General features: G+C 44.4%; 1 long non-coding RNA gene across 1 annotated transcript in view; it reads right to left on the reverse strand.

The window, feature by feature from the left end:
* LOC146811177 (uncharacterized) overlaps positions 1-24,787 on the reverse strand; it is a 127,834-nt gene that overhangs the window by 57,508 nt on the left and 45,539 nt on the right. Inside the window, exon 2 of the long non-coding RNA XR_014965787.1 lies at positions 21,822-21,903. This is a non-coding gene — a long non-coding RNA (uncharacterized LOC146811177). The remainder of the gene's footprint in view (positions 1-21,821; positions 21,904-24,787) is intronic.

The following is a 24,787-nucleotide window of genomic DNA, read 5'->3' on the forward strand; positions in this document are numbered from 1 at the left end:
GGACCTTTAGCCGCAGCTACAGCCTGAACTGCTGAACGGAATTACACCAATTTTGGCACAGAGGTAGTTCTTAGTTCAGACTCGTGCCTTTTGCTTAAATGGTGTAAATCCGTTCAGTAGTAGCTGAGAAAATCATATATATATCTAGTGACGCGGATCCTCCTGTGCACGAGCTTTATGCTAATTGGCTGTCAACACTTCAAACCAGGAAGTGTTGGCAGCCATCTGGTAGAACCAAGGCGCAAGAAAGCAGAAAACAAACACGCAAAACACGCAAAGGGGGCAGGGTAGACACACCCTGACCCCCAGGACTGCTCAGGGGGTCCCACAAGGACCCCATTGGCCCCCCCAAAAAATTTTGGGGGAAAATAATCACGGTATGCGCTTAGGATCCGCGCATCCCGCTGCCGAAAAAAAAACAAAGCGCGGGGTCCCACGCTTCATTTTTATTTAGGGGCCAAGTTCCAGGGGCAATATGTATATTATAATGGGGGGCCAAGAGGGGCCCCCAGCCCTGGGGACCACCACCCCCAGGGCTTATCTGAATTATGGGTGAGCTCTCAGCCACCCCAGCCCCTGGAACTGCCAACTCCCGGGGCTTTGTGATAATATATGTGGGGGGTTCCCTGCCCCCCCACTGCCCCGGGGTCTGCCACCACACGGGGCTTTTTTTAAAAAAAATAACCTATGTGGGGGGGCTTGAGACCCCCCGCACGCCCCGGGGACCACCACCTCCCCGGGGCACTAATTATTTAACATAGGGGGTCGCGTTACGGACCCCCAAGCCCCAGGGACCACGACCCCCGATGCTTTAAATTAAGTGGGAGTGGGGCCGCGCGACCCCTCTCCTGGAGCCCTTGATGGCCGTGGGGACCGCCCCCCCCCCAGGGCACTGTCCCGGGGTGCCCACTCCCGGGACACTGCTGTTTGCAATGACAGTCATTGCAAACTGCTTTGCTTCATTGAAGCGAGAGCATGTTAGCTGCTCCCCATATGGAAAAGCAATGCCAGCTCCCGCAGGAGGTGGGTAGCCGACTGGGACTGTGGGGTTATTGGGGACCAACCCACGGCCTCCAACGAAGAGGGCCAGCCCCGGGGGATGGGGTCCCCGGGGCTAGTAGTAGCCCGGAAGGGAAACAGCCTTAATAACGAAGTTTGAAAAACGACTAACCTGAACAACGAATCCTAAACAACGACCAATCTGTTAACCACGGCATCCTTAAATACGACTTACACGAACAACGACTCTCATAAACAAAGAAAAAAACGACCTCGTGACTGGCCAATAGATGGCGCTATTGTAATTACAATGAAAAAAACGTATATCTATAGCTCCCAAAACATCATGTAAATTTCTTACAAACTCAAACCTTTCTTGCAGAAATATGAGTAGCCCCATTTGAGAAGGGATTTTTCTTAACAGTCAGAAGAATAAGAGTGTGCTTTTGAAGGCCCGTACACTACCTACAACAGTTCTTAAAGGCCTTCTCCCTGGTTACAGGCACTTACCTGCAACTCTGATGTAAAAGAGGGTGTTTAATGACCCGTATTGTCCTAAGCATGGGCTCTAATGCTTTAGTATTGCCCAGAGAGCATTGCATATCTACATTTAAAGCGTGTGTTTCTGAAATAGCAATTAGCAGAGGTAAACTGTTATTTCTGTACTAAATTGGAAGCTGTTTGATCCACAATTTACAAGTCATAGAAGCGTGCAGCTAGCTCGGTTTTTAAGATTATTTGCACTTTTGATTGAAATAGCTACTACAATATAACGGGAAAGCACTGCACATTTGTTTAGGGAAATTAAATTGATCAGCATTAATTTACTGACGTCAGGGGCTGGGAAGATAACATAATTCAAGAATGGAAAATATAATATTACAGTACTTCCGGCTTAGAAATTATAATGAAAAAGATTTTAGAAAAAGGTAGGTTCTGCCTCCCCAATGGGTTTGCCCTCTGCCACCTCCCTAAAGAAGAAAGGTAGGTATTAAAAAAAGGCCACTTCCCTCCCCAGTAAGCTTATTGATTAAGGCTGGGCTGGTACGATCACAGATCACTCGCTTTTTGAGTAATGAGCAAATTGAATATTTGTTGTGGTTTAGGAACTCGCTGTTAACAATGTAGTGGTTTGGGATTGCTCGTGGTTTAGCCTTGGTTGTTAAGGAATTCGTTGTTTAGGCAGTAGTTGTTTAATCATACATCCAGCCCGGAGGGCCACGCAGCCCCCCTTCTAAATACTTTTTTAAAAACGGCCCAGGGGATGGGGTCCCCGGGGCCATAAGTGGTCACAGGAGGGGGGCAAGGCAGCCCCCCTCCAAAATATTATTTTTTTTAAAAAGGGCCATGCCCCGGGAGATGGGGTCCCCGGGGCAAATTATGGCCTCGGGAGGGGGGCCAAGCCGCCCCCTTCCCGATTTTTTTAAATTTAAAAATACTAATTGGGGCAGGCCCTGGGGGATGGGGTCCCCAGGGCCAATACATTAGAAAAAGAAGGGGGGCTACACAGCACCCCTTCTAAAAAAATAAAAAGACGGGATTGGGCCGGAGGCCACGCCCCCTCCTTACACCACTCAGCAAGTTCCCTTCGAATACTGGGGTCCCTGGGGGCCAACTAGCCCACCAGGAACCTCCAGTATGTGCCAGTGGGCTGCGTTGCAGAGAGGTGTAATGAGGCCATGCCCCTTTTTACAACTCACTGCAAAGCAGCTCCGTGGCACTTAATGGAGGTACCTGGTGGGTTAGTTGGCCTCCAGGGGACCTCAGGATTCAAGGGAACTTAATCCCCCAACTTAAAACGCACCACGGGGCTTGTTTGCACAGTGGTGAAGGTAGGGGGCTGGGCCTGAGGTGATATGTGTGCAAACACGCCCTGTGGTGCGTTTTAAGTTGGGGAATTAATTCCTCTTCAATCCAGAGGTCCTCTAGGGGCCAACTAGCCCACAAGGTACCTCCAGTAAGCGCCACGGAGCTGCGTTGCAGAGTGTTGTAAAAAGGGGCATGGCCTCTGAACACCTCTCTGCAACGCAGCTCCCTGGCGCATACTGGAGGTACCTGGAGGGCTAGTTGGGGAATTAATTCCCCAACTTAAAACGTGCCACAGGGCATGTTTGCACACGTCCCCTCAGACCGCCCCCCCTTCCTTCACTATTGTACAAATATTCCTCTAAAATCAGCCGAACTACGAATTCCGACTTACTCACCTGATATCAGGAGATTATCCAGTGCTGCATCTTTTAGCCCAGCACTGACCCTGAAAAGTAATTCTAAGCGTACTTACCAGTAACTTGTATTTCCTTCCATAGGAATCCATTGTGTGGTTTTCAGCAGAAAAGTTTCTGTGTCCATTTCTGAAACGTACAAATATTCCTCTAAAATCAGCCGAGCTACGAATTCCGATTTACTAACCTGTTATCAGGAGAGAACCCAGTGCTGCATCTTTTAGCCCAGTACTGACCCTGAAAAGTAATTCTAAGCGTACTTACCAGTAACCTGTATTTCCTTCCATAGGAATCCATTGTGTGTTTTTCAGCAGAAAAGTTTCAATGTGTCCATTTTTGAAACGTACAAATATTCCTCTAAAATCAGTCGAACTACGAATTCCGATTTACTAACCTGTTATCAGGAGGGAACCCAGTGCTGCCTCTTTTAGCCCAGCACTGACACTGGAAAGTAATTGTAAGCGTACTTACCAGTAACTTGTATTTCCTTCCATAGGAATCCATTCTGCGCTTTTCAGCAGAAAAGTTGAAGTGTCGATTTTTGAAACGTACAAATATTCCTCTAAAATCAGCCGAACTAAGAATTCCGATTTACTCACCTTTTATCAGGAGAGAACCCAGTGCTGCATCTTTTAGACTAGCACTGACCCTGAAAAGTAATTCTAAGCGTACTTACCAGTAACTTGAATTTCCTTCCATAGGATATCATTGCCTCCCACCCCTATTCCTGTTTAATAGTTTAATAGTACACCTGTGAGTCATTGAGCTGACGAGCTCATGGATGAAGCACCCGCATGCCTGTGAGAGGTACCTGACCAGACAAAGATGTTGGCAGCCTACTCAGCAAACTCCAAATTTCAAAGACTGTAATCTCTACTGGTGACAGTTAAAGAACCAGAAACACATGTCTAGAGATCAGCACAATCTGCGCCAACTGTGGCGAAACACTCGAACACTCTTGAAGCAAGCAAGTAACTGAAACTGTATTTACCACAATGCCAGGGGCGAACCTTGCTGGGAGATAAAGCGGTGTGCTCCCACCCCTGTTCCTGCTTAATAGTACTCTTGTGAACATGGAGAGACTTCAGTGCTCCGTCTTTGAGCCCAGTACTGATCCTGAGAAGTAATTCTAACACTTATAAATTCACCCAGGCACTATCCTTGTAGTACTCTAATCATTCAGTCAGTATCCAAGTACTCATGCAGCAAGCCAGGCATTAGCACATGGACTGCCTCAAACCCCTATCCACTATGCATGCAGTATCCTAACTAACCAACACACTTATAGTTCTGCACTTATACATTCAACAACAAAAAAACTATATTTCAGTTTCAATATTTAAAATTTTTTTTTATTTCCATTTATATTAAAAATCTATAATGTAATTTAAAAAATAAAATATGTAAAAATAAACAGTTAAAAAACTGTAGAAAATCAGTATAAAAAAATACATATAACTATTATTACATTTAAAATTTATCATTTAAAAATCCTTCGAAATTCACTGAAAAAAACATAGGTTTCAGACATGTTATACTTAGGAATTAGCATTTAAAAATCCTTAGAAATTCACTGGAAAAAACCATAGGTTTTAGGGCTGTTATAGTTAGCTGGACATTTCACGTGTACAAGACCATTGAAATTCCTCCGTTATAGTTAGTTGTACTCACTATAACTCTCGCGCCCGCAATCCACTGCTTATGATGTCACATATTACATCATTCATGACATGGTCAGTGACATCACTGATGACATCTCAAATGACATCACTGATGACATCACTGACGACATCATCCACGTGACAGTCAGAAACAACGCATCATACACTAGTATAACCTTTCATCACTCACTGTAAAATACAGAGTACCATATTTGAATCCATTGACACACCAATACAAGTTTCTAAAAACCCGCTCAGTGATTCCTAGATCTACACACACATCTAATCACTTACCTATAGATTCACTCATGCATGCTGTCAATGATCAATAGAACACTATCAAATATACTTATACACCTATATCGACATTACACACCAGCACACATCCTATTCACTTATGCAGTCATCCTACTCATTTATGCAAACAATGAATCATACTTACATTTTCTCAGCTACACACTTATACAAACACCACTTCATTTATTCATATAGATAGTAACTCATACTTAGTGTGTTATAAAATCACTATTACAAGTAACCCTGGGCGTAGTTCGCAAAGTAGCACTTCGCGAAGCTACGCAAAGTGCAGTTCGCACTACGCGAGCTACGAGTAGAACTTCGCGAACTGCGTAGTACCTTGTTCGCACTGTGCCAGATGTCGTTTTCAATGATTGCACAGTGCGGACAAGCAACCGGCACTGTGCAATCATTGAAAATGGCATCTTGAACAGTGCGAGCTGTAGTTTTCTGCTGCTCGAGTAGATTTTTACTCAAGCGGCAGCTTTCTCAACGCGAACTGGTAGTTTCTCATCGCGAGCGGTCACGAGCATACGCGACCACTCGCAATGAGAAACCTGACCTCCACGCGTTGGGAATCTCGCCGGGAGGTTTATTTTCCATGCTCGCGATCGCCAGCTTGATGTTGCTGATCGCGAACAAGGAAAAAGTCTCGCAGGGATGTCATTTTGCTTGCTCGCGGTCGCCAACTTGACGTTGAGGACCGCGAGCAAGCAAAAAATGACCACAGCACTACGCTACGCGTGTTCACACTGTGCTACGTGCAATTTGCGTAGTGCGAAGTAGCGTGAACTTCGCAAACTACTAGAGCGTAGCGTAGTGCTTTGCCCAGGCTTAATTACAAGTATACAATTATCCATACAGTCACTCATACAATCACTGAGTCTTATGTATACCTCATATACCTACTGAATCAACTATTCACACATCTTTTGGCAGTCACACCCCCCCCACCGAACCACACACACATTCACCTTCCCATACAAATACTCAGTTAACTAATCAATAACTAATATAGACTTTCACATAGCTAGTAACCAACTGGTACAGCAGTTTACACAACAACAACTGACAAAGTGATACAGATATTCACACAGTTTTGTAACTATGCAATATATTTAGTGAAACACTATAAATTAGTCAAGTAAACAGTCAATCACACTGCTACTAAATCCTCCATCCAGATATTTATATTTATATCTCAGGAGTATCGCATCGCCTTTGCCATCTTCCTTGTTATAGCTTTTGGGAACCTTATCGCAACTACAGGTACTGTTGGGCACGAGAGTGTCGCATTTTGGGCATTGAGATCTTTTTAAATAATTTGTTATTATCTGTGTCACCATTTAAAAATTGTATTTTATAGCGCACTCAACCAGCAAGCACCTCAGCAGCGGGCTAGAGACACGCTTTAACAGCGACCCCTTCGCTGCAACGTACGAAGCGAGAGAAGCACTTCTCGCCGCCATTCACGACGAGGAAGTGAGGCCACGCCTACATTAGGCCACGCCCCCCTCACAGTATAAATACGCTGCCGACAGCGTGAAGCACTCAGAACCCTTGGAAATCTCCTGAGGCGGAAGCCGGGAGACCGCCGATCTTTTTAAATAATTTGTTATTATCTGTGTCACCATTTAAAAATAGTATTTTATAGCGCACTCAACCAGCAAGCACCTCAGCAGCGGGCTAGAGACACGCTTTAACAGCGACCCCTTCGCTGCAACGCACGAAGCGAGAGAAGCAATTCTCGCCGCCATCCATGACGAGGAAGTGAGGCCACGCCTACATTAGGCCACGCCCCCCTCACAGTATAAATACGCTGCCGACAGCGTGAAGCACTCAGAACCCTTGGAAATCTCCTGAGGCGGAAGCCGGGAGACCGCCGATCTTTTTAAATAATTTGTTATTATCTGTGTCACCATTTAAAAATTGTATTTTATAGCGCACTCAACCAGCAAGCACCTCAGCAGCGGGCTAGAGACACGCTTTAACAGCGACCCCTTCGCTGCAACGTACGAAGCGAGAGAAGCACTTCTCGCCGCCATTCACGACGAGGAAGTGAGGCCACGCCTACATTAGGCCACGCCCACACGCCCCTTTTTCCTCCTTTAAAGATGTGCAATCACCGGACGCGCAGCGGATGGGCGCAGCGGGTGCGCTGTCAGCGCGCCGAAGGCGCGCCAAAGGCAAGCCCGTCTGGGCCCGTCCGGGCCCAGACGGCCCCAGGCCCCGTTACTCTCCCTGGTGGCCCTCAGGAGCGAGTGATGTATACGGCAGATACATTACGCGCACTACGACCTAATAACATCCTTACCTGCTACCACACGTTTACCGCAGGCAATGCGTTCTCGACCTGCCCACGATGCAACCCGACTCCCTCCCTGAAATCTACCACACTCGCTCTGAAGATGGGACTTCTTAACTGCCGCTCCCTCCCCAAACATGCTACCGAAGTTAATCTTTTGGTCCAAAATCAGGATCTTGACCTACTGTTCCTAACGGAAACATGGCTATCCGACAACACCGACCCGGATGTCGTCGCGGCCCTCCCCACAGGGTATCATTGCCAAGCCCTAAATAGACCTAAAGGGAGAGGAGGCGGGATAGCTATAATTCACAGGGAACAATTCATTTGTAGGACAACTAACGCCTGTATCGAGGACTGCGAGAGTGGCCAATTTTCCATCCAAATCTCCCCAGCTCTCACCCTGGCAGGGCTACTGATTTATCGCCCCCCAGGTGCCCCTGGCAACTTTATCAATTCAATATTTGAATTTGTATCACAACTAGCTTCCTCCACCTCCAACTTCCTTATGCTAGGTGATTTGAACTTTCACTTCTTGGACCCCACGGACCGAGGAGCCTCGGACTTTAAACACGACCTAACATCTTTAAAGATCCATCTAGTGAACAACGAGCCTACCCATGAGAAGGGCCACCTATTGGACCCTATTCTCACCAATATAGCAACAGTTACTACCAAATCACCAGTGACCCTCCCATGGACGGACCATTACCTGGTCCCTTTTTCCTGGGAAATCAACACACCTATCCTCCCAACCCCTAAAACTAAGGTCACCGACCGTCAATGGCGCAAATTGTCACCTGAGAAATGGGCTGCCTCCCTTGCTGATTCCATTCCCGAACTTTCCTCTGACTCCAATACGGCTGACAAGCAATTTAGTGATTGGATTACTTCGTCTCTAGATACGATACTCCCGAAAACCACCACCTTCAAACAGCCCAAAAGATTATCCCCCGCTTTATGGTATACTCCAGAGCTTAAAGCTCTGCGCCAAGAGTGTAAGAAAACCGAACGCTCTTGGAGACGCGACAAATCAGGTACCAACAAAAACAGCTACTGTATTTCTCTTCTAACCTATAAAAACGCTATTCGCAAAATCAAAAGCGTGTTTTATCAGGAGAGAATAGAGAAAGCGGGATGCTCCAGTAAGGAATCATACGTCATCCTGAAAGAGCTTTTAAAACCTTCAGAACAAGGACTGGGTCTTCCCTCCGACCCCAAAGCCGACCTGGAGAAATGCCAACAATTGGCTAATTTCTTCCACGACAAAATCCGTCTAATTTTGGACTCTATCCCGCCCTTGAGCCCGGGGGAAGAAACCGCTTTCTCACACACGACATCCGCCTCGTGTCTGTCCACTTGGGGCCAGGTCACGATAGACGAAGTGAGAAATACGCTCAATTCCATGAAGAGCGGCTCCCCTAGTGACCCTGCACCTCTGCGGATCCTTAGGGAGGTAGCCCCCACTATCATCCCCTCCCTTACTCATCTGATCAATACCTCACTCCAACAAGTAGTTGTATCTTTGAGCTGGAAGAAGGCTGTTGTAAAAGCCCTACTGAAGAAGCCTTCTCTCGACCCTGAGAATCTGGCGAACTACAGGCCCATTTCCTTACTCCCAGGAGTCAGCAAGATCGCGGAAAAATTAGTTAATAGGAAACTCTCGCAGTTCCTAGAGGCCAATAACAAACTAAAAAATTCTCAGACGGGCTTCCGACCAGGGCAGGGCACCGACATCGCCCTCCTGGCAGCGGTAGAGGAGGCCAGAGCGCTATTGGATGGGGGAGGATCAGTGGCAGTGATCCTCCTCGACCTTAGCGCGGCGTTCGACACCGTTGACCACCAACTCCTTATTGAAAGACTCTCAGGAGTTGGAGTGGAAGGCACAGCCTTATCTTGGCTTGCATCTTTCCTGGCCCAACGGTCCTATCAGATTTGGGAGAAGAACGCCCGCTCATCCGAAATGCCCCTCCAATGTGGTGTGCCTCAGGGCTCTTCCCTGAGCCCCACATTATTTAATATCTATATGTCCACATTGGAGGAGGTTATCACCCCATTCGGAGTGAGCGTCGTCAGCTACGCTGACGACACACAACTAGTGGTGTCTCTGTCCCATCCCAAACAACAGAAAGCTGATCTCTTCAACTGCCTTACGCAGGTCCATCGCTGGATGAATAGATCAGCCCTAAAGCTAAATGGGACAAAAACCGAGGTCCTTATACTTGGCCCGAAAGGAACCGCACTCCCCCTGGACAGCTGGCCAGCCTGTCTAGGTCCTCCCCCTGATCCAAAAACAGAGGTGAAAAGTCTGGGTGTATGGATCGATTCTGATCTCTCATTCACCTCGCAAGCAAAGAAGGTAGCAGGGACCTGCTTTGGCCTTCTAAAATCTTTGAGGAAAGTCCTGCCCCTTCTTCCCCCTAAATCCGAGAAATTACTAATCCAAGGTCTCGTAATATCGAGACTAGACTACAGTAATGTGATTTATCTCGCCGCTCCCGAAGCGACCCTGAATAAACTTCAAAGAATTCAGAACACCGCTGCCCGGATCATCACAAACACCCCGGCCAGATCATCTGCTAAACCCGCTCTCAGACTCCTTCATTGGCTCCCCATAAGGGAGCGAGTCAAATTCAAAGCCTTGTGCCTCGTCCACAAAACGTTGCATAACCAAGGCCCCCCAGTTCTCAGCAACTTCATCATTCCTTACATAACCACCAGATCCCTCCGTTCTAACACAGAAAACCTCATTAATACCCCAAGATTTAGGAAAGCCCGATCAGGAGGACGACGCTTTTCGGTACAAGCTGCTCGTCTTTGGAATTCACTCCCCCGCGACCTACGTCTTGATCCTCAATATCTGCGCTTCAGGAAGTTGCTAAAGACGCATCTCTTTCCCTAGCTCTCATACTTCCCCGTGTTTGATTCCTTACCCCTCCCCTCCTCTGCTCTCAGCTCCCGTTCCTCAGGTCTGCTGAACTAGGGTTTCACTAGCGCTGGGATACTTCCGGGTGACTACGCGCTTTATAAAAATAAATAATAATAATAATAATAATAATATAACTACTCATTCTTCAATGCAGATTGCTATATATATAATACATATTTAACTAACTAACCAAACCACATTCACTGGATGATATCATCAGTGATGTCATCAGTGATGTCATTTGAGATGTCATCAGGGATGTCACCAGTGATGTCACTGACCATGTCATGAATGATGTAGTATGTGACATCATTAGCAGTGGATTGCGGGCGCTCGAGTTATAGTGAGTACAACTAACTATAACGGAGGAATTTCAATGGTTTTGTACGAGTGAAATGTCCAGCTAACTATAACAGCCCTGAAACCTATGGTTTTTTCAGTGAATTGAACTATGAATAGTTCAATCTAGTATTGTGTGAGACTTTTCTAGGGTATGCCAGGACTTTAGACCATTCCATGACTGTGACAGTTCTACCCAGAGCAGTTTCCCAACAAGTACGCAGTTTCATTCGGAGTGTACGGGTCATCTCCAGTTGCGATATATAAAACCATTTTACCTGATGCCTTGCAGTGCCTAGTGTGAAAAGTGAATGTAATATCACATGTGGCTTAGGTTCTTCTTACCTCCCTCCACAGCCCTCTGAAGGTACATAGTATTATCTCGTAGGTTAGGAAGTGGCCTGGTTGCAAGTCATAGCTCTCAAGCAGGTCCTCAAATGGAGCCAGGGTCTCCTGTTGGTAGCAGTCTCCCACTTTTTCCAGCCCGGCCTCGGTCCAGAGTTTCAACAGTGTCAAGGTTAGTAGAGTCTTAGAATGACAGCACCTCCAACTGCGTAGATCTATGGTGTGCAAAAGGATAAGTGAGGGAAAACAATGTCCGCATCTAGCATCTTTGTCTGTATGGACCACTTGGTCAGTTAGGTCAGTACCCACTGGGCCTGTATCCACCAACCATTGTGTCAACCATTGCAGCTGAGAGGCTAAGAAATAGAGCTCAAAGTTAGGTACTTTGAGTCCTCCCTCCAAGGAAGGGCGCTGTAGAGACGACAGGGTCACTCATCACCTCCCAATTTCCCATATCAGATCTCGTAGCAGACCATCTAGTTGTCGTAACCATGAGGCGGGGACAGTTATGGGGAGATTAGAAAAAAAATAAAGTAGGTGTGGCAGCATGACCATTTTAGCAAGAGAGACCCGGGCCATTATCGGCAACTGAAGCATGCACCAGAATAAGACATTTGATTTCAAGGACTGGAGATCCCTGCCCAAGTTGCCTTCAACAAGATCCTCCAGCGAGTGGGAGTCCTGGATCCCCAGGTTTACCAAGGTTGTGGGGGCCCAGTTAATGCCCACCATCAAGTCTAAAGGGGGAGTCTCATAGGTCAGGACCAGAAAGAGGTAAGTTTTACTGTGATTTACTTTGAGACCAGACAACAACTTAAACTGTTCCATCAGTCGCAAAGCAGTCTTGCTACCCACCGTTACATAATTGAGATAGTTCAGTAGATCATCAGCGTATAGTGTAAAGATATGAGTGTTTCCCCCTAACGTGATACCCAGTTCCTCACCGCCCTGTCAGAATAAGGCTGCCAATGGTTCCATTGCCAGAGCAAACAACAGGGGTGACAATGTCATGGAGACACTGTTTTCCCGGTCCATCCCCAAGCCGTGGGGTGTTAATATAGCAGCCTCACCCAGTTTACCCAGCTTTCTCTTAGGCCCATGTGTCTCATAGTTTCAAGCAGGTAATCCCATCTCACAGTATCAAAGGCCTTCTCGAAGTCTATTGACAAGACGGCTGCATGAAATAAATGGTAGACATCAGCATGGTATAGCACTGAGTACATCCTTCGCAGGTTGTATTAGGTGTTTTGGGCTGGGATAATCCATTCTCTACGGCATGGAGCAGGGTTGACATGTAGGGTAGCAGGCGGAGCTCTAAGATTTTACTAAGGATCTTAAAATACATGTTTAACATGGAGAGTGGTCGGAAGTCTGTAACTTTTGCCTCCTGTGTTGGCTTCTAGGTGAGGGGGATGACCAGAGCATCTTTAATGGTCTCGGGCAGGCATCCACATTTCTGAGATTTTGCGTATAGCTTCTCCAATTGTGGTGGAAGCTTTGCTATATAAGATAAGTCAAATTAAGCCACCGTGTCCCAATGAACCACCACAGTTGATGTTGCAGGGACTAGTCAGGAAGGCTAGTCTCACTGTCTCCCTCATCTTGAATCTGGGAGTGCACTCCAGCTGCAGGCCCACACCCTTTTCGCCTCTCCCACAATACAGCCTGTGTCTTGTTCGGACCCCCTGCACTCTCAATCCGATCCCGGGCAGAGCGTAGGAGTCACAGGGTACAAACAGTTAGCCCCACAATCAATCCAGGCCCATGCAGGGCGCAGCCTCCCACTGCCAGTATGGAGGAGGGGCCATGTCTCATCTGCTGTCAGTTGCATCCGCCATTGCACCCTCATGCCTTATCTACAGGCCTCAGCCATTTGATCTTCATCTGTGACACATCAGCAAAGCTGGGGGCCCGTGGCTCAGCGTCTGCCGAATGTGGCAGTCATTTTGTTAACACAGGTGCCGGGACAGACAGGGTGACGTAACACTGTCTCACTACCTCTATCCCCACTGCTGAGCATCTCTGCCGGTGCAGCAATGTTTCCCCATCCGAGCTGCAGTATCGATCTCGGGCAGCATGGGTAGGAGCTGAGTTTCAGCAGGATAAGTGTTGGGCTGGCAAGGAGCTGTAGGCTCACTCCTCTGCCATTCATGGCTCCCAAGCCACGCCCATCAACCTGAGGCGGCTTTTCTATTGGCATATCCTTATCATCATTTTTTGCGTGGTTTAACAAATGTAAATCACATTGCAAGACCAGGTGATTGCATAGATTACGTTTTGACCATTGCAGTTGGAGAAATGTGTGTAAACAGTTCTTACATATTTATATACAGATTTCTTAGATTAAATAGTGTAGGTTCAACAATGCAATCTCCACATTTGTAGTGTCCAACAAGTGGTGTAGTGCCCCAAAAGTCATGTAGTGTGCATTGGCACCTTGGAGATGGGAGGTATGCCCTAACCAGTGACAGTCAAGGCATACTAAATTAATATTTTGTTGTTGTTATTTTTTCCCCCTGGGTTTTAGCTTGAAAAACAGGTGATGGACTATGAGGTGGCATGTAAGCCTTCCTGGTGCTCCTCAGCTTTTTTGGGCTCTTGCTCTCCATGTAAACAAATTGGTAGATCAGGAAATTTCTGACAGATAGTAATTATGGTCCTGATTTATACCGATATACGTTGGTAGTGGCCTTAAGCAATGGTGTGTAATAGAGCCCTTACTAGTGGTCTTCATTCTAGGATGCCCAAAGAATAACTCTTGGTGAATCGGATTTAGAGACCACAGAATTTGATTTGACAAGTTTGCCGTGAAAAAAATGGCTCCTATATGAGTTTTTTTCTGCTGAATATCTTTAAAAATAATGTGTTATATTTATTATTGATAGATCAAGGGTCTTTGTGAATGAGATCTCTTGACTCAAGACAATATAGTTTTTGGAGTGTAGCAGTAGAAACTTTACACAATTCTATACCTATATGCGTTTTTCTGTACCACTATTTTTCACCTGTTAGAAATCTTTCTCTAAAATATGGAGTCATAATTTTTTATCAAGCACATCCTATGTTCATGAAGGAATCAGCAAATTAAATTTGTATGTCAAGTGTAAATTTATGGATGAGCTTCTTCATAATTCTAAAAACATCATTTCATATCCAAATTCTATGTAAATTGAATCTTTATAAATTAGATTGTAATTGCTTTTGTTATTGTTCCTGCGGTATTGCATATTTTTATATTTAAGTGAGAATTATATATTTTTCCTACCAAAAACATTGTTTAAAATTTTCAGGTAACCAACGCAGTTTATCTTCCTGTAGCAAGATTATGATAAAGAATTGAACATCGTCAAATGCTTCCATCCTGGAGCAATTCTAAAAAACATTTGGCTTTTCAAAATCGCAAATACTTTTGCAGACGCACTTTGGCACCAAGGTATATGCAATTATCTGAGAGCAGACTTATTAAGAGAGTTTGGCGTCACTATTTCTCAGCCCTTTAGTTTAGAGGAAAGTGTGGTCCATGTCAAATATTGACACACACAGCTAAATACTGGGATGATCTAAGCACATAACAGAATCCTTAATGTAATCAAAATGAGAATGTTCCAGACATCCTCCTCTTACCTTCAGCCCAAACCGGCATTCGATGCAAATGTCATGAATACTAACATCTCACATGGTCAGTAACTGCCAGACCAAGTGACCATATCGAAGAGTTTACCTCATTACTGATTTGTCTTTCTCTACTTTTCAAACTGCAGTTCAGAAAAACAAATCACCATAGCCACATATACCGCATATCCACCACCATTCGCAACCCAATAATCAGTCTTATGCCCTACCCTATGTTTTCAATCAGAATGCTGTGTTTTTATTCCTGGTTTCATATGAAGTTCTATGTTGCACCTGTTATTGAAGATACACATTTATTTAATAACAAATAAGTAAATAAATAAACAAATAAATGCACATATCAACTACTAGTGCACACTGATTTAGAAAATATACTCCTAAAACACATCTTGCCTCTACACTAAGTGATCCCAACCGTGAATGTACTGAGGATCCTTGCAATCTCCATTTTGCTCCAGAGGAATCAAGAGCTGAAATACATTAACAGAAAGAAGGAGAACCCTGGAAAGAGAATACAAAACATTGTAACGCTTGATATGGTGATGTGAGATGGAGAAGACCAAGTCTGCAGTGGCTTTGGTTACTGGACTCGTCTTTAGGCTGACTTTCAGGTTGGAGATTGAGTGATTTCTGGATACAGATGAGAAGTATCAGAGAGTTAACACATTTGGAATACAAAACATACCATTGTACAACCTAAAACCATTATCTGAACCAGGGCAAATTAAACCGCCATGAGACCAAACGTCAACCACAATAGCAATACCGATCCACAGAATGCCAAGGAGTGGGGAATACTTCGAAAAAAGGTACACAGATGGTAGTCAAACAACATGGGAACAACAAGATCAACGTCTAGACATAAAAGAACAGAGTTTGGCCTAAAACGGAGAACTAGGAAGGCAGAAAACAAAAAAGGTCTGGGATGAAATGTCAGGTGGTTAAACTAACCCTGGATGGAGAGCCAGTAAAACTACGCATTATTACCCGGCATGGTTTCATTATGAGTGCAGATTTTAAGCTTTGGAAATGAAACTGAGACCCCATCCTCACTTGCTTCTTTGCTGAAATTCTGACACCATGGCTGAATCCTGCCCACCCATTCCATAATTCACCCACTCTCTATCTGCATTTCTGCTAGTAAGCATTCAGGTAACACCATCTTACAAGTCAATTATAATCTCCGCATTTACTGTAAACAGAAAAGAGGGAGCAGAATGGCATACATACTTTTCTTCTTAATCACAGTGCTTTACAAAATAAAAAAGGATAGTTCACCTCTTTCTCAGCAGTTGAAGGACCAATATCAGTTACAAATTGAGATCAACAGATTCTTAACCCCTTCAGTGCCCATGACGAGCTGGACTCGTCATGGGCCGCGGTGGCGCTGTGCCCATGACGAGTCCAGCTCGTCATAGACCCCGCCCGCTAATTCAACGGCCGGCACAGGGCGGGGAAAGGGGCGGGCACTGAAGGGGTTAAATAGAAACATCTCAGATTTAATATTCATATTGGTGATAATGGGCTACATGACAACACCTTCTATATCCTGTCTCAAGTGAAGTGTGAGATATCAAATCTCCAAATAACAGAGCAGCCAACAATTGTTTTCACCACATAGTGCAGAAACCTCATGAGAAGTACTATACAGTCGATGCATTTTCATTATGTGTTTCCTATTAGCACCACCAAGCAGAGAATGGATATCCCATAGAGAATTCTTTCAGTACGTCCTTGTTCAGATTTGGGTCTTGGATCCAGTCTGTCTCCTTTGAACAAAGTTAAGCTTAACCTTGGGTAGCTATGGCTTTCACTCAACAGGGCTTGAACAAAGGAACTTAGTGTGAAGCATTTAACAGCACCAAATAATGGAATATATAAGCCACACAACACAAAAGAAATACAACATCAATTTATAAAAACTGAGTATACTTTTACAAATTGTTTGAGTCCAAGATGAGCAACATCTACTGGAAGGTTCCAGAAATGTGAATTTTCTAATATGTTATCACCTTTAATTTCAAATGCAAATAAGCAGTGGTCAACAAAAAGCTTGGAAACTTTTCAAAAGTTTGTAAAAGTGTGTTTGGATAATCCAGCCTGGCTTTGGTGACATAATCTGGCAAAATGAAGGTCTGAGGGCCCAATGTGGTAGAGTTGAACAGTTACCTGACCAGTAGATCATTTTCCAGTCCAGTTCAAGACTTTAAAGCACAACTGCCATAGACTTTAATATAGTGGTCCTGATGCTGGGGATGCAGGATGAAAAGTTGCTTAAAGATGCTCCGGTTATTGGGTGGACAATGGGGGTGCCTTTGTGGTGGTTCCTTGGTCCACCAGTAATGTGAGGAAACTTTAACTACTGAGGTCCGGGTCCCATGAAGCCATCTTTTTGCTGCAGTGGCAGCTTGTGGTCTCTGGGTACAGTGTTTGGAGTAACATTTAGTGTGGGATAGTGTCCTACTTGGATGACAAATGTGGACTTAGATGACACTCCCGCGTCCAGTGTACTAGGGGTACAACTTCAAAGATCATCAACATCAAAGATCAGTCTCTTGGGGTATCCAGTGGCAGTCAGCAACGAGGTTGCAGAAGTGACTACCAACTTGCCGATTTGGGATTTTTGAGTTGTTTAGTCCTTGGAGATGGTTTTAGAGAACATCCAACTGATCCTTAGAGTTGCTGCTTTGGTCTGTGGCTACGGCATGTCTTTTCACAATGCCAAGAGCCACAGACACTGTCCTAAATTTGGTATCCCAAAAGTGCAGCAAGTGCAGTCCAGAGGATGGTGCAAGCCTCTGCATAGTCCATGGGCAGCAAGGCAGTCCTTCTTCGGTCCTCATTCCAGTTCCAATGTGATCGAAGTTTCAAGGTACCAGGGGTGCCATATTTATCCCAGAAAGAGTCCCAAGGGGAGCCACGCAGTCACAAGTCAATGGGCACCCAGTTCTGGTGATGACTTTCCAGCAATATGCAGCACCTAACAATCCTAAAGTGCACTTTTCTTCTCACTCCCAAGATATCAGCACCCTTTCTTGGCTGTTTGGAGCTTGATAGATCAACCTAGAGGGGTGGCTACATGTGGACTACTAGCTGTACCTTGTCCCTGTCTCCTGCTTGTCTCCCTGAACCAAATGCACCCCCTCGGTGTGTGAATACCATTTGCCCACCAAGGCGGCTTTCCCTTTGAAGCATATCTTTTGGCCTCACACCTTGAGTGGCTTCAAGCAAGGGGGAAGTGGCACCTATTGTTTCCAAGTCTGGGAGTTGTTCACACTAATCCCCAGGTGGGCATAAAGCTGTCTGTGTGCCAGTGTCAGTGTGAGACTAATGGACTAGTTGGGTCACAGAGTGGCATCTTTCTAAAAGATGTATTATTTTATTAGTGACATTAAGGTCAACCTGGGCATCATGTCAGATTTAATGCCATGATTAATTTGTTATTTTACAGTACCTAGTTAGGTAGTCCAATTCAAAATTTAATGAGGCTGGGGTGCTAGCAGATAACCCTGAATTAGCCAATGTGGCTACTATCTTTTTCACAGCAAAATGACAATTTGGAGTTTTTCATGCTAAGACATGCATAAGTTAAGCCTGGGCAGAGCTGGTGTAGTGCCTCTATGCAGAGTTCCATGGAGTTGGGAAAAAAACTGTGGAACTCTGCTTCCTCCCCCTCCCTAATTAATTATAATTAAACAAACAAGTCTTTTACCTGCTGTGGCTGCCTTCTTCTCACAATTGCTGCTCTCCTTCATCGTCCTCGCGTTCCTTGTCTGTTGGAAATCCCTATGTTGTGCGTCTTGATTGTGCGCATGCGCACGCGCAACATGTACAACGTAGGGGTTTCCAATAGAAATGGACTGGAAAGTCAAGAAAGGAGAGCGACCATGCTGAGGAAGAGGCAGCCACAGTAGGTAAGTGACTGTTTCATAAATTTTTTATTAATTAGGGAGGGTAGAGGGGCCGGCTAACCCCGCTCTGCCACAGAGTAGGAGTTTTCCCTAAACTCCTCATTAGCAATGGAGCACGGAGTACGCAAACCTCTGTAAAATCCGCTGGCGGAGTGGAGTTACCCGCCGGGGGTAATATAGGTATATACTTGATAATATACGGCTCCCTGACATGGGACTCTCTAGGCCTTCCTCGGGGGAGACTTACAAATACTGTTAAATGAAGTGGCGGCTTTACCATTTGTTTTAATGGCAAAGTCGAACTGGAGGTGTAAAACTGCCCTTCCAGTCTGCAGTGGAAGACTAGGAGCCATTTTGTTCTCTGGTACAACCAGAGTGGCGCAATCAGTGCTGCAGCCCTAGGTGGACACAATGCCTTTCTTGCCCTATGTACCATGGATGTCATATACTAAGGTCTTATAAGTAAGTCAGGAGTTCCCAATTGGGGATAACCAATTTCACATGCTCGTAAGGGGTTAGACTACTGGCACTGAGGTCTGGTGAGCAGACCTCAGTGCATTAGCAGAGTCAAAAAACTAGCAGCATAAGTCCAAAAATGTGTGGGTGAGCATGCAATAAGAGGCATTTCCTCACAGTCCTGTAAATATATTTTAAAATTTTAAATCCCCCTATTGCATATTTGTCAACATGGAGAGACAACTGACATTAGTTAATGACAAAACTACTCTCAGGGCCAGTCAATACGGGGTCACAGTAGCAATGATTTTACTAGCCCAGGTGCTTGGAGGGCCCAAAATCCAAGACTAAAGAAGGACCTCTAATCTCAGGAGAAATTCAATTATTTGTGCAAAAGCTAAAACCCTGACCACAACAAAACACAGCAAGTCTGCTTTCCCTATCTTATGTTTTTATCCTTACAAATACATTTGGTGGCAAATTCATAAATCACACAAAATGCTGTCCGTTGAACATAGCTAACAATAACACCATATCATTCCACTCATTTGCAATTTATCCCCCCAATAATTTCACACCATGGTTCCACTATTCAAAATTGTATGCAACGATAAAGCAAACACAAACTATCCCCATTACTTTTACACTGAACACCCTTTCTCCCATCTGTAATTACAGTAGAACCAGATGAGGACTAAGGGTGCCATTTGGACTTAGGCAGGTGATGGCTTTCTCTCCCTAGGCAGAAGGCTGCACTACAAATGTAGAGATCCAAGGCAACCATTGTTAGATATTTGAGTCTTTAGTGGAGCCACCAGTGTGGTAACTCCACAGAAGATGCACAATATTGCTTAGTGGGTGTTAAGTTTGTTCTGCTTAATGCCTGACAGTCTGTCAAGTCAGACATTTGGCCACTGGACACAGCTGAGTCAACACCAGTGTAAATTTGGCACTCCTGCCATCTCCACATGGGTGTCAGAGAACCGTGAGTTTGGTTTTCAAGTACACCAGAGATTTAAGGCATGGCTCCAGCTCCATTAATCTAAATGATATGCTTAAATGTATCCAGAGCCATCAACAGAAATATACTCCAGATAAACAGTAATGTAAAATGCAAAACGTTCCTAGTAGGACACTAAACCTCAAGCCTTTTAAACAAATGGGTCCAAGACACCATTATCCAAACTGAAACGGGCAGCATCCAAACAATATAAAACATAACATAATTTGCTAAGCAAAGCTAAGGTCTGTTTCCTCAAATACAATGTAAACATTTCAAGCATGCCTGCCATCAATTACCAAAATATTCCCAGATTGCACTGACAGAGAACTATTCTTAAGCTCAAATTAAATTGAAATGAGACTTCCATTTTTGTTAAGGATTTCTGACATATATGATACTTGTCACTGCAAATCTGTCAAAACCACTGGACCATACTCTCACGATGACCACAATGCTGGATTACGATGTCACCAACAGCAACCATTCCCAGCATTTTCTCTGTAAGGCAATTTGTTGCATCACAAAATACGAAGTTGAGCATTGATACTCACTGCCTTTACAATTTTGGATTATGTACTAAATGATCATTTATTTGTATTATTAGCACTTGTTTTGACTTACCTTTGGTCAAGTAAATATCAGATGACTTTGGAAAAGTGCTTGTTAATTCCATAATTCCATGAAGTTTTGAAACATTCCATAATAACTTAATCTCATTTGACACAGAGCCTCATATGCTGAAGAGTACTTATATATCACTGCTCCACAAAGGAGAGTGTACTATCATGAAGAGTGTGTGAGTTACAAAATCTGTGGTCTGTAAAATCATGAGTTTTGTGGGCACTTGAATTGGATGCAATGTCAAACATACTTTGGGCATAATACACATGACTGAATAAAAAGGTAATATTGAAGATAACTGAAGGCCTTGCACAGCTTGATCTGATTGGAAGGTAGCTGGTGCAGCCCCAGAGTCAAGAACATTGAACCCTAACCTAGAAAACATTCTGCATGAACACAGGTCATGCAATGCTGGTTTGAGTGGCACCCTGGCTGGGCCAAGCACATAGGCATAGGCCATGTTTTTTGCATTGAGGCTGTAGACCCAGGTCCAAGGAGTACTCTCATTTTGTTCTGTGGAAGAGAGCAAGGTAAAGAATGTGGCCATTGAATGTGAGGATATTGCTTGAATAATAGCAGTAACGTTTGTGACAGCTCAGAGGATACAACTGCATTATATTCATCATAGAGAGGTCATTATAATTTTCACACTTTTGTTCTAGTTACTTATAATCAAATGAGAAGGTTACATAATCTTTTGACTACTTTAAAAACATGTTTGAATTGGTTTCATATTATTTTCCTAGTTGAAACGTTCTGTTGCAGCAAAGGTTTCATATTCTGCACCTCTTTGTATGTTGAAAGAAACAGGGATGGTGTTTGGCCTGTGACCGTGCAGACGTTAAGAGTGATGTGGTGACTTACAATTATTTCAACTGTAAAGTAATTGACAAAAAGCTGAAGAGTGAGCCATCCCAAATTTCTCTTCTTGCAGTTTTTTTCACAGGAAAAAAAGAAATATTAGACCAACAATTGTACAAGATATTCGCTACCCTTCATTTGCAGCCATTATCAATCATTTTGAGAATATCAAAATATTAGTTAGGTTATTATGATGTAAACCAAATTTTCAACACATTTAAGGAATAAAAAAAAAGTACCTCTTAACCATTGTGATTGAGGTCACCACAACAGAAGCTTCAAAAGTGAGAAAACCCATATTGCATCCTTCCTGGATACCGCCTACAATATCAAATTGTGACATATTAGAATTACAGAAATCTATGAAGAAGCCCATCAGGCCTGTGAGACAGTTGAAAAGTGTTATTAATGGTGGGGTAATCAGTCCATAAAATACAATTCATAAGATGTAGAAAACTAAGAAAGATTCTTCTCAAAAGGTAAATTATTAAGATATTACAATAAAATAACTCTGAATAATGACTAATAAATAAAGAAATATTACACTCCTCATGAGACTGATGATAGAGACAAGTCAACAGCCAGAAACCCTCTACTGTGGCCTCACATGCCACTTCTTTGCTCCATTTTGTATGAAGTAAAAGTTGAAGACAAATTAGGAAGAAAAGGAAACTCTGATAAGCACACACACCTAAAACTTGCTTGCAAAAAAATACATATGCCGGAGTTTGTTATAGAAAAGGGGAATTACACCTATTTTATCAAGGGTACGATCTAGGTAGGATACAACAAGTACCCAGCATGTAGGACATTAGTTTACTGATAGAGCTGAGCAATGGTGGTGATCTTAATTCATCTCTACATAGAGTGATTCCTTTATTGTGGTGGGTTATTTACAAGTATCAATCTTTTTGGTTTTTTCAGTTTATTAATGAAAACCATCAATCCTGTTCCTAGTGAACCGAGAAAATACTTACTCTTAAATATCAAATACCTAAGGTATGAGTACTGAATTCATTACATTCAAAAGACTATTACATTTTGAGTTTAGTAAACGACCATGAGAGGAAATCAATCTATTTTCTTAGTAAGATTGTGATTGAATACAGAGGGGCTGATTATGATGTGGCCCGTATAGGCTCCTACGGAGCCGCATCTTAATGGGCCGTGCGGTTTCCTTTCCGACCACCTCATTATGATGGAGGTGGTTGGAAAGTAAATCGTCTAGTCATTCTGGCTGAATTCCAGTTGGAAGCCAGCCAGTAATCTCAAGGGCAGGCTTTTCCACTCTGGAAATTATGGTGCACATTTCTGACATGGTTTTCATGCTGGCCTGTCTGACATGGAAACCATGTCAGAAAGCATGTTTGATGGCCCCCAGCAGGGCCCCCCTTGGTGCACGGCCTCTCGTTGGAGGCCGTGGGTGTACCTATGGTGCCTTGCTCTTGATCCCTGCACCTTGTGGCAGGCACATTGAGGTGCTTACCACGGGGTACTCCTCCCATTTCACTATGGGAACATGCATTATGGCCGGTTTGCGGCCATAATGCATGCTCCCATAGTGAAATATAGGAATGCGACTGAACAGTGTTCGGTCACATCCTAAGGAGGTGCGAAATCAGCCCTTTAGTGTCATTTATTATAGAATTTCAATTGTTGATCATGCAACGAGAGCTAGTTGCACTTATGACTCCCTGTGAGGAGTAGTGTTTGTGGAGTTCAATAATAGGCACCCTAGTGGCATTTACTCTTGTTAGCATCTTATCTTACTTAACTTGAAGGAGCAGAGAAGCATTCTTACAGTCATTGCCACCCCTGCAGCAGTTATCCTCTTCAACAACCCATCTACAGTGGTATTCTCTAACTATGAAGCATGTGTGACAGATTTTTTGTAAGCCAGTATGGGTAACCCTACCAGAAGATGGACTGTGTAATGGGCTTTATGCTGATAACACAGTGCAGACATGCATGTGGTCCTTTACACATTCGCTTTTTTCTTTGAAAATCACTACAAAGTTCCAGCTGAGGGGACAGCTATGTACCACCAAGCACCGCAGGGGAGAGGACTACAACTCCCATCCCCTCTTGCCATATTTTCTGGATTCACACATGAAAGGGGGACATGGTCCCCCACTTACTTGTACCTGTCTGCCAGTTCCAGCTGAGGGGAGAGCCATGCACCACCAAGCACCGCTGGCTAGAGGACTAAAACTTCCATCACCTCCTACCACTATTTCTTGGACTTGTATATAAAAGTGCAACGCTGTCCCATGGCATGTGGCGCATGCGGGGACGCGCCTGGGCAAAGCCTGGGCCATGGGCGGGCCACTCCTTGCCTGTTGGAGCCCACCAGAGGTTGGGCTGGGCCACCTCCCTAACTCCTGGCAACCGACCTGCCCAGTGCTGTGTTTGACACCAGGATCGTGATGGGCAAGAAGAAGATAATCACTGCATCAACCCCAGGGGTAACCATATCCATTCTTGACTCATTTTTAACAACAGCCAGTAACGCAATTTCTATAGAGATCACCTTGGAGAGCGAAGACTCTCTTTGGGGGTTGGTGCTTATGAGGGGACTGAAGGTATGTGTGCCGCCATAGTTACTGAGCCTAATATTAACAGTGTAACCCAGGGTGTATTAGAGTGCAGTAGCTCGCCATTAAGTGCAACAGCAGCCTCCAAAGACACCCCCATTTCTCTTGGCCTTTTCCCACTTTAGAGAAGTATACCTCTTTACTGACCACAAGTGGCAAGATGAAGAAAGGTCCTTATAAAGAACCTCCCTCCTCAAAACCAAAGAAACCAAGGAAATCAACACCTTTACAGATTAGTTTAGAGCCTGGAGTGGACAATCTTGAATTGTCACAGTCTTTGGCCACTCTTGAGGACATTTGAGCTAAGTTATCCTCTATGTTACACTGTTTTTGCTTTCTAACCTCCCGATTTTGACTCGGTTTTTGCTGGTGTATTGATTCTGTGCACTTTCCTCACTGCTGTCCAGTGGCAAAGTGCAAGAGCTCCTGTTATAAAATTTGTTATGGAATGATGTTTCCATGATTGGCCTATTTGATTTATGTGTCTGTCCCTAGTAAAGCGCACTGCGAGTGCCAGGGCCTATAAATCAAATGCTGTTGGTGGGCAGCAGCACTGGATTGTGCCACCCACACAAACAGCCCAAAACGTGTAACTCTGGCCTGCCATTGCA

This window comes from Triturus cristatus, chromosome 7 (genome assembly GCF_964204655.1).
Source record: "Triturus cristatus chromosome 7, aTriCri1.1, whole genome shotgun sequence".
Taxonomy (NCBI): Eukaryota; Metazoa; Chordata; class Amphibia; order Caudata; family Salamandridae; genus Triturus; species Triturus cristatus.